Source organism: Pteropus alecto, unplaced genomic scaffold (assembly GCF_000325575.1).
Source record: "Pteropus alecto unplaced genomic scaffold, ASM32557v1 scaffold98, whole genome shotgun sequence".
NCBI classification, from domain to species: domain Eukaryota; kingdom Metazoa; phylum Chordata; class Mammalia; order Chiroptera; family Pteropodidae; genus Pteropus; species Pteropus alecto.
In genome coordinates, this window is record NW_006443570.1 from 8350511 (window position 1) to 8360314 (window position 9804).

At 35.3% G+C, this 9804-nt stretch overlaps 1 pseudogene; it reads left to right on the plus strand.

Moving 5' to 3' along the window:
• Window positions 1–6182: 6182 nt before the first annotated feature.
• LOC112473269 lies at window positions 6183–6301 on the plus strand (annotated as a pseudogene).
• Window positions 6302–9804: the final 3503 nt, after the last annotated feature.

Below are 9804 nucleotides of genomic sequence, written 5' to 3' on the forward strand. Positions count from 1 at the left end.
CCTCAGATTATGGAGCGGTATTGTTTTGACTTGCTCCATCAAGATTACAGTGACCTTTTCTGATATTGGGTTCTGTGAAACTGTTTATGTTCTGCAGGAGAACACCATGACCCAGCTCAGGTGACAAAGACTGATTTTGTCTCTCTCAGAACCTCACCTCTCTCTGCCTTTGGCCACTGCCCTCTACTTTCTTAATCTCTTTTATTTCTTGTAGAGACAATAAGTTACTTGACTCAGCAAACTGAATGACTGTAGAGCAATATTTCTCTATGGATACTCAACAGAAAGCAAAATTGACTCTTAAATTAGTGTCTTAGAAAGAGTAGGAGTTTTGAAGGCAGACCAGAGTTGAAAATCCAAGTTCTATCATCTTCAAAAACTATGTCATTTCTAAAAAATCTTAAAATTGCTTTATTTTTCTTATACATAAAAGAAAGCTGTTGTAAAGATTATGTAAAATGATGTTTGTGTAAACACAAAGCATAGTATCCATCACATAAGAAGGGTTCAATAAGTGCTAGCTATAATTAATAGCAAATAACAATAAGCATTTCCTAAATCAAATATTTCAATTTAATGACCATGAACAATAAAGTGGCTACAAATACAATACTGTTAATTGGTAGAGAACAAGTTTACCTTTTTTTGTGATAGACTGTTTAGTGACCAAAAAGTATATATTGCAAAATAGCATTTAGGGTACACTCTCGTTTTATGCGTAAAATATCTTCGAATATTGGCAAAGTTGACTATTTTTATATACCTATCGGTTATTCATATTTCTCCTTCTATATGCTGAATATTCACATTCTCTGGCTATTTTTATCAAGCTGTTGTTTTTCCTGTATTACTAAGTCTAAAATACTTAGAAAGGGAACTTGTTGATTACTTTCCTTCAAAAACTTTCTGTGGTGACACATTGACGAGGAGAATCACATTGTCTGACTAGTTGGCTACTTGACAATTCACATTGAAAAATGTTATAAAAATGAAATAAAATTACAACTAAAAAAATTTATAGCGCCAAGAAGAGCTCATCTTGACTGTGAGCTACAGATATCAAGTAGATTAAGCCAATGGAAGGGAAATACTATGGGCCATCTGCTTTTCACTCAATTGTTCTTAGAGCTGACAAATATGTTACAAGCCATTAAAAACTCTTTAGCTGGCCATACATAAATTATGGTCTTAATTAGTTGGTTCAATTTTGATATGGGTGGTGTATGGTACACCAGATGAAAAAGACTAGCTCTGCCTGACTTTAGGATGAGTTCACATTAAAATATTGGCAGCAGGGCAAATATGTCTCAATTACATGGTCCATATGTGAACAAAGAGGCCGAGGAGTTTTAGGTGACATCAGAGCACATGGAAACCTAGAGAAATGTGACAGTCCCACTGGAATCCTGCTACTTTACCAAGTGCTCAATAACAGATGGGATATTTAAAAAATAACAATAACAGATGGGATGTAAAATGTTTTTCTGCATGTATGTTTTTCTTAATGATTGCCAAGGGATAGAATTAATATATGTTTAATGCAATTAACTGTGGCCAAGAGTTGCAAAATAAAATTTAAACATTATAATTATTTATTCAAACAAGTTCAGACAGTTTATAGTACACTCATTTTTAGCGACTGAAAATTTGGGGTGGAAACTAATGCAATTCTAGGAATTTGGAGTTTCTAGAAGAATAAATTAGAAAGAAAATAATTTTACTTCCAAAAAGAAATGAAACAAAACAAAACTAAAACAAAAACAAACAAACAAAAAATAGCACTTGCTGAATTCTGGGACATGAGATTAAGAGGACAAATTTCCTCATGTACGGCTCTTACAGTTGATGGCAGAGGTGTAAGTAAACAGATATAAAATTTTGTGGCAAGAACTAGACTAAAATCTATTTAGGGTAGAACTGAAGCATAAAAAAGGTAGTGATCACCTAAGAAAGACCCATCATAGCAGTGGATGCTATTAAGACCCCGCCAAAATCCCCTTTACTAGCTGGTGCACCCAAGCCCTGGCTGTCAAGTGCTGGCTGATGATAATTTATAGTTCTCCTCTCCTCTGGAGAATTACCTACCCAAAGAAGAACTGCCTCCTTAACGCATTCTGCATATCACTCAGATCTTAGGCAATAACTAACTGGCGATAACCAAAGTTCCCATGGCTCAAGATGCACATACTCTTGAGTATGGGGTGCAATTTGTGCTCCAGACTTTCCCTAAGGGATCGATTAGATGGAAGCTAGTCTCCAGCTCACACCACATTCTTGCTTAGCTCTTTCTGCCCCTGACAAAAACTGACAAACTTATTGTAGTAGATGACGAGACAGAAACTTTGTAGCAAAGCTCACTAATGCTAGGAGCTCTTTGACTGTACATATACTTCTGCTTCCCTTACTCTCCTCTTCTCCTGTGAGCCCGCCCTCAGTAATTCACTTGAATAGGAATTCTTACCTCAGATGCTGTTTCTTGGGAATCTCACCTAAGACAATAGTTTTTGTGGACCAACGGACCACCCTAAGTGTTGAGATACATGCATCTTTTCAATCTAATAATAAATTCAGTTACAGGAATGAAATATTTTCATTAAGCTTTCCCCCTTCATCTTGTATAAAGATAAATAATGCCTAGACCATAATGCATTAAAAGTCATATACTTCTTTGATATACACTTAGTCCCTTTTCTCCCCCACAGTACTTCAGTATAGAAAGTCTATTTAGCTCTTTGTATTTAATTTGCCTTTTTGGCCCAAGCTTCTAAATTTAATCTCAAGTAGATGATGTCTCTTTTATGTTGGGGAGATCAAGCCTACTTTTATCAAAAGAGCTTCTTTCTAATCCAGGAGCCCTTGATTTTTGTGACACTAAGTAATTGAAAAGCATCAAATAGCAAAATATATTTTTAGTGTAGTCTGAAACCCTAAATAACTGATAGGAGGTCTGTGGACACTCTGAACAGTGTGGTAAAGTAGTTGCTGTTTGCTTTTTCCCCACTCTGTCCCCAGGTCTCTGTCCTCATGTCAAAGGAGAAACGAGGCTTTAACAAATCATTTAAGCCTGAATCCTTACTACATGCTTGACTCCCCAGCTGAACATCTTGATCTGGTCATTCAAACTATGCATGAACATTCCAGAGTCAAGAAACTCAATGCAATCCTTTTTATCCTAAAGCCATAGAATATTTGAAAATAGTGAATGCTACAGACTGACAGATCCAGGGTCTTCATTTCATTTGACGAGAAAGTTAAGATCAAAGCTGGAAAATTCCCCCAGTGATATATAGATACGACATGATTTGTCATATGGTGCCACCAGATCCTCTTTTTCTGGATTTCTGGCTTTCCATTCTTGCTCTGTCTTGCTCAAAAAGAAAACAAAACAAAAACAACTGACAAACTCAATGTAGCAGATGATGAGCTAGAAACTTTGTAGCAAAGCTCATTAATGCCAGGAGCTCTTTGACTGTACATATAAACATTGGCTGTGAAGATTAAGAATATGCGCCAAATGTATTAGGCAATCTGCCCATGTTGTGAAGCTTCACTTCTGTTTGACTATGAAAGGCTTAATCATTAACTTGTCTCACCTGATACTTCATAAGGTAGCCAAATAAAATGATCTCAGAGCTTAAATTCCAACTTGTTTCTGGTGTTATTTCTCAAGAATAGTTATTCTAAGTTGTAAATCTTACAGTTTTAAGGTCAAAAATGGAATTTCTGTTTTCCTACAATGTGGCTAAGGAAATAGCATCCCATGTCGCATTTCACATTTTTTAAGGTACAGCCCTTAAAATACATTTATTCATTCGATCATTAAATATTAATGAGTACCTATTAGGTACCTAGCACCATGCTGAGTCCTGGGATTCAGGAATTAAAGTACCCCAATGTAGTAGGAGAATTGACAGATAAATAATTACAATATTTTGTGTGCATATAGGCTCTTATGGGGGCATGTACAGGGGTTCCAGGCATAAAAAAAAATTCAAGTCAATCTGGCTCTGAATGGGATATGTATATATGTGAGTAACAGGTTCAAAATAATAATTGAATTGACAGTCTGCTAAGTGAAAAGGGAGAAATCATTAAGGCTGCTTAACAGAGGAGAGTCACTTAAATCATGTCTCGAAAAACAGACAGGAAAATACCAAGTACAACTTGAAAGATCAAGCGGTCTAGCAATGAAAGTGACCTGTGGACATGTTTGGAGTTGTAAAACAGCAAGACAAGTTCAAGACCTACAGATCTTTTCAGCTGAAGTTTAAGGTGTAGATATAAATGATGAAAGATTAAGAAGTATAGGGAGGAAGGAAACACATCACGGAGGAATTTATCTGTGCTGTTGAGAAATGTTAATTTTGTTTTTTTAAACAATGAGCCAGTGAAGGGTTTTAAGTAGATAGGTGATATGGTCGGGTTTCCCATATACAGTAGTCAAGGGGATTGATTGCATACTGAGACCCCAGTAGATACCCAAAACTGCGGACACCACTAGATTTTTTTTCCTACACGTACATACCTATGATAGTTTAACTTATAAATTAGGCACAATAAGAGATGAACAATAACCAATAAATAGAACAATTATAACAATACGCTGTAATGAAAGTGAATGTGGTTTCTCTGAGCTGACTAGCACAAATATCTTTTTCCTTCTTCACAATTTCATAAATAGAAGATTCGTTCAACCTCAGCAAATGATTTTTTTTTTCTTTTTAAATTGAGAACTTTCACCTTTTCACTGAAAAGTAGCCCTTCATGGCTCCTTTCTGGCATATCCGAATTACCAGCATCACTACTCTTGTGCTTTGGAACCATTATTAAGAAAAATAAGGGTGACTTGAACGCACGCACCAGAATGCCACAACAGCCGATCTGACAAATGAGGTGACTACTAAGTGTCTAATGGGTGGGTATCGAATAAAGCTTGGACAAGCTGGACAAAGGGATGATTCACTTCTTGGGCAGGATGGAGTGGGAGGCATAAGATTTTATCATGCTGATAAAACTTATGAATTATTTCTGGAATTATTTCTGGAATTTTCCATTTAATATATTCAAACTGTGTTGACTGTAACTGAAAGTGTGAAAAGCAAAATTGCAAATAAGGAATGACAACTGTATGTCTACATATATATGTACATATATATGCATACATGTATATATTATATGTATATATACTGTATATGTATATGTGATATATACATGTGTATATATTATATATTTAAAAAATATATATTTCACAGCATCATCATTGTCATAATTATGCTTTAGTGTATTTGGGATGAAAGTGTGAATTTTGTAATAGATGGTGTTTGAACAGTTGGTTAATCAAGAAGTAAAAAAAGGCAATTGGATTCTCATTAATATTTAAACAATAATAAATTTCAGGTAGAGATCTAAGTATGAAAACCAAAATTTTAATTCCAAATCATATATAGGACAACACATTTAAGACCTTAGAGAAGGGTATAATTTTTAAAGAAAGAAATGAAAAGGAAAAAGGCTGACATATTTTACTACATTAAAATGCCAAACTTCTGTACAAATAAAAACACTAAAAATAAAGCTAAAAGACAAGGTAGCTTCCATGAGAGATATTTGAGATACATGTAACTGATAAAGGACTAGTATCCAGAATTATAAAGAACTCCTATGAATCAGTAAGAAGACAACCCAAGAGAGAAATAGACAAAGGATTTGAATAGGCAAGTCACAGAAAATGAAACCAAAATGTCCAACAGACATTTTAAAAGACTCTCATCTACACTAGTAATTTGGCAAAAGCAAATTAAAACCACAATAAAACATTTCATACCTATTCTAATAAACAAAACTGTAAAAGTCTAACAAGTCCTCCTATGTATAAGAAAACAGGATTTCTCACATATTAGGGGAGAGAGTGAATGCTGGTACAGCCACCATCAAAGACAGTTTGGTAATACTAGTTAAAGCTGGTGTGTATGTCCTCTTACTCAGCATTTCCATTTGTGGATATAATCCCTCAGAAAACTTCAATACATGGAATAAAGGCTTCACAACCAATGCTATTCTTTGTAGCCTTATTTGCATCAGCAAAAAAATTAGAAACAACTCAAATATCCATTTATAGGACAATATATAAAAATTGTGGTGCATTTATATAATCTTTTAAGTACAATAAAACAGATAAATGTGTCTATGGCTATGCTACCCTGAACAAGCCTGATCCCATCTGATCTTGGAAGCTAAGCAGGGTTGGGCCTGCTTAGTACTTGGGTGGGAGACCACCTAGGAAGACCAGGTACTGTAGGTGTAAAAAATAAATAAAAAATAATAAAAAATAAGGGATTGTAAATTGACAAGTTCCTTGCAATCTGTGAAGTCAACCAAGGGTTGCCTTGCTTAAAAAAAAAAAGAAAGAAAGAAAGAAAGAAAGGAAAAACAAATAAATGAACTGAAATGGTATTTAGGAACATGGATAAATCTCAAAAACCGAATATTGAACTAAACAAGTACATTATAAATTGACATATATATATGATACCAATTATGTAAAGTTTTAAAACATTCCTATTATTACTATGTAGAATACATAAATATGTAACAATTTGTAACAACATGTGTGGAAATGATAAATACAAAAATTCATGACAGTTCTGCCAAATCAGCTACCAGTAAGTAACTGTAACGTTTCTTGAGAGCGGAATCAATGTCATGCACTGCTATAAATGATTTACAGGTATTTAATTCTATCATTTAATCACCCAAACAACCTTATAAGATATATGCCATTATTATTTCAAGCTTATAGATAAGGAAACTCAAGCACAGAGAAGATTAAGTAATTTGTCCTTGTTATGTAACTGGTAAATGACAATGCAGAAATTTTAACTCTGCTCCTAACTAGGATATGACAGTAGTTACCTCTAAAGAAAGAGAAGAGAATGAGACCCCGGGAAAGCTTCAACTGAAATGTCCTATTTCATTAAAAGTCTGAAGAAAGTATGGTAAAATGTTAGGATGATAAAACTAAATAGGGGACACAAGTGTTCATTATATTACTCTCCTTAACCATCTGTGTATTTATATTAGAAGAAAGAAGGGGAAAAAGGAGGAGATGGTACAAGATGGGGAAGGATGAGAAGGAGGCAGAAGAGGAGGAGAGAGAAAGAGAGACGGCTCCCGGCCCCTTCCCCTCCCCCCCGCAGCAGAGTATGGGATGTGTTGGAATGGGGCAAAACTAGAAGCAAGGGAGCAAGTAAGAGATTATAAATATAATCAAGACATTTACTACCACTTGGTGATGATGTGCCTAAAATGAATCAAACTATTTTATTCATGAAAAATCTAAATAATATGCCTTAAAGTTTACAAAATACTCTCTACATATATTACCCTCTAAACATTCCCCATGACCCTGTAAAGCAGGTAATATTATTATCTCCTTAGAAACCTGACGCTTAAGGAAGCATAAAAACTTGTCCAAAACGCCTGCAGCTGAAAGGCATTGGGATCAGGACTCAGACTTGTGTCCACGGATTTTAAAACCTCTTCTGCCTCTCAAACACGAATAGTTCAAAGAGTTTCACAGGAGCCACGTCTACACTGAATTAACCAACTGACTTTAAAAATGAATTCACATGGTCCTTAGTAGCAGTCGTATTCTTCAAACATAAAACCTTCAGCTCAGATATCATTTTCTGTAATCCATATTCTCAGTACTTGTGCTTGCAGAAACATCAATATTAATTCCAGCTTTAAAGTGGGAGCTGAATGGGAGCCTTCATTTCATACTCATTTGCCATAACTTTTTGACTTTGAAGTTGACATAATTACCAAATACTCAGTTCCTCTTTTGCTACCTGCTGTCATTCCTGGTAATCTGAAGTTATAAGTAATATTATTCTGCCTCAGAATACAGTGAAGAAAGATTGGGGCAAGGGGGTGTGGGGAGCCCAAGCAATAATGATTGGATCAGCTTGTCAAAAGGATGATGTTCCCACTATGAATATATGGATTGTTTATAGCCTCTCCACTTGTGGGGAGAAACCTGTGCAGGTTCAAGCATACTTTCTTTTTTGAAGTTGCCAAGGTTCCAATTTGATATCACTCTGAAAAAAGTGACAGATTCTTGAATTACAGTAACTTTCATGGAGTAGAGTCAATAGTTAGAAACCTGCATCTGTGCATATAGAAAATTCTGCACAATTACTTTGCTTATGAAAAGACTGGCCTTTGAAAAAGATTACATTTGAATGCCTTGGTATCTTAAGTTTTACAAGAAAATTCAAAATGTGATTAGCTTGATCAAAATTTAGTTATTCCCCAATTTCCTCAACTTGCAGATCCAGCTGTGATTTTTGTTTTGTTTTCTTTTTAATGTCTGAGTTTGCCTTAACACTTTAGACATATCTAATAATTCTAGGAGGCACTGCTTTATGCTCCTTCTGCCAGGACAGCACCAAGCAGCCCCCTTGCCCTCTCACCATTCAAACCACAGCAAACCAGGAGTAGTGTTCATATTGGGAGAAAGACTAATCTCAATGTATGAACATTTAAATTGCGGAATATATTAAGTATGGTTGCATTACTTCATTTTCTTGCATAATCCACCACCTTATTTTCCTGTATATGTCCCTCGAAATTACAGATTGAAGTGGGTCAAGAATACAGGTTGGGAGTCTCTTCTGCCATCTTCTTCTCTTCCGTGAGAGCTTAGTGTAAATGGCTTTAAGCTGAGGAGGATCTGGGGATTCTGATGTGAAAAATAGAACCAACTTGTTTAACAGATATTAAAACCTAATTAACATGTTTTGTTGATTTAACTTTCTCCGTGGTTTTTCTTCTAAATTCTGAGACTGTAGTAAGAACTTCCCAAGTCCCCAACAAAAGGGTTTGTAACTAGAAAGTGAGAGAAAAACACTCTTCTCTCTTCCTAATATCCTGTATACACTACTGCTTCTAGGATGCAGAAAGCAGGGGCCACAGTGTGAACAAGGCATTAGGTGGAAATAACAAAAGCACATTTAGACGGTGGTGAAAAGGCCAACTCCAACGTAACAGAGGGTTCACGGGGAGAGTTACAGGGAGTAAGGTTGGTGAAATAATTAAGGACCAGACAGACAATGAGGAAAATTGAATGCCATAATATGGAGTCTGCATTATCCAGAATGGAACACCATTAAAGATAGTTTTTATTTTATTTGTGATGAGGATAATGACTTAAAGGACTAAAATGCATATGAAAGAAATTTTATATATATTTATTTGAACTTGGCAACTAATTAGATACCTGAATTGTAAAATATGAAGGAACTAACACTGGTCGAGTAGCTATGTTCCAAGACCCTTCTTTTCCAAGTACTTAAAAAAATTACCTAATTTAATTCTGATTTTAAAGACATCCATAAATTTGGGATAATTATTTCTAGTTAATAGATAATGAACCCGAAGTTTAGGTAGGTTAACCAGCTTGCCTGAAGTCACACAGCATGAAAATAATGGATAGATCATAAGACAAGTTGAACTAGATAGTAGCCACATGATCTTTCCAATTCACTAAGTGGTCTTTCAAGGCAACTTCAAGTTTTGAGAATTCGTGTAATAGAATGGTTGACAGCAAGCATGTATCTGGAGTAAGAATGGCTGGGTTCGTACTTCAGCTCTATCTAATATCCATTTTATTTTGGGCATAGCACTTTAACTTAAATGTCACACGTAAAATCAGGATAAAAATAGTCCCTACCTCAAAGGGATATAGTGAGAATTAAGAACTTAAAACAGTGCCTGGAAAAGACCATGCATTTATTAAGTGCC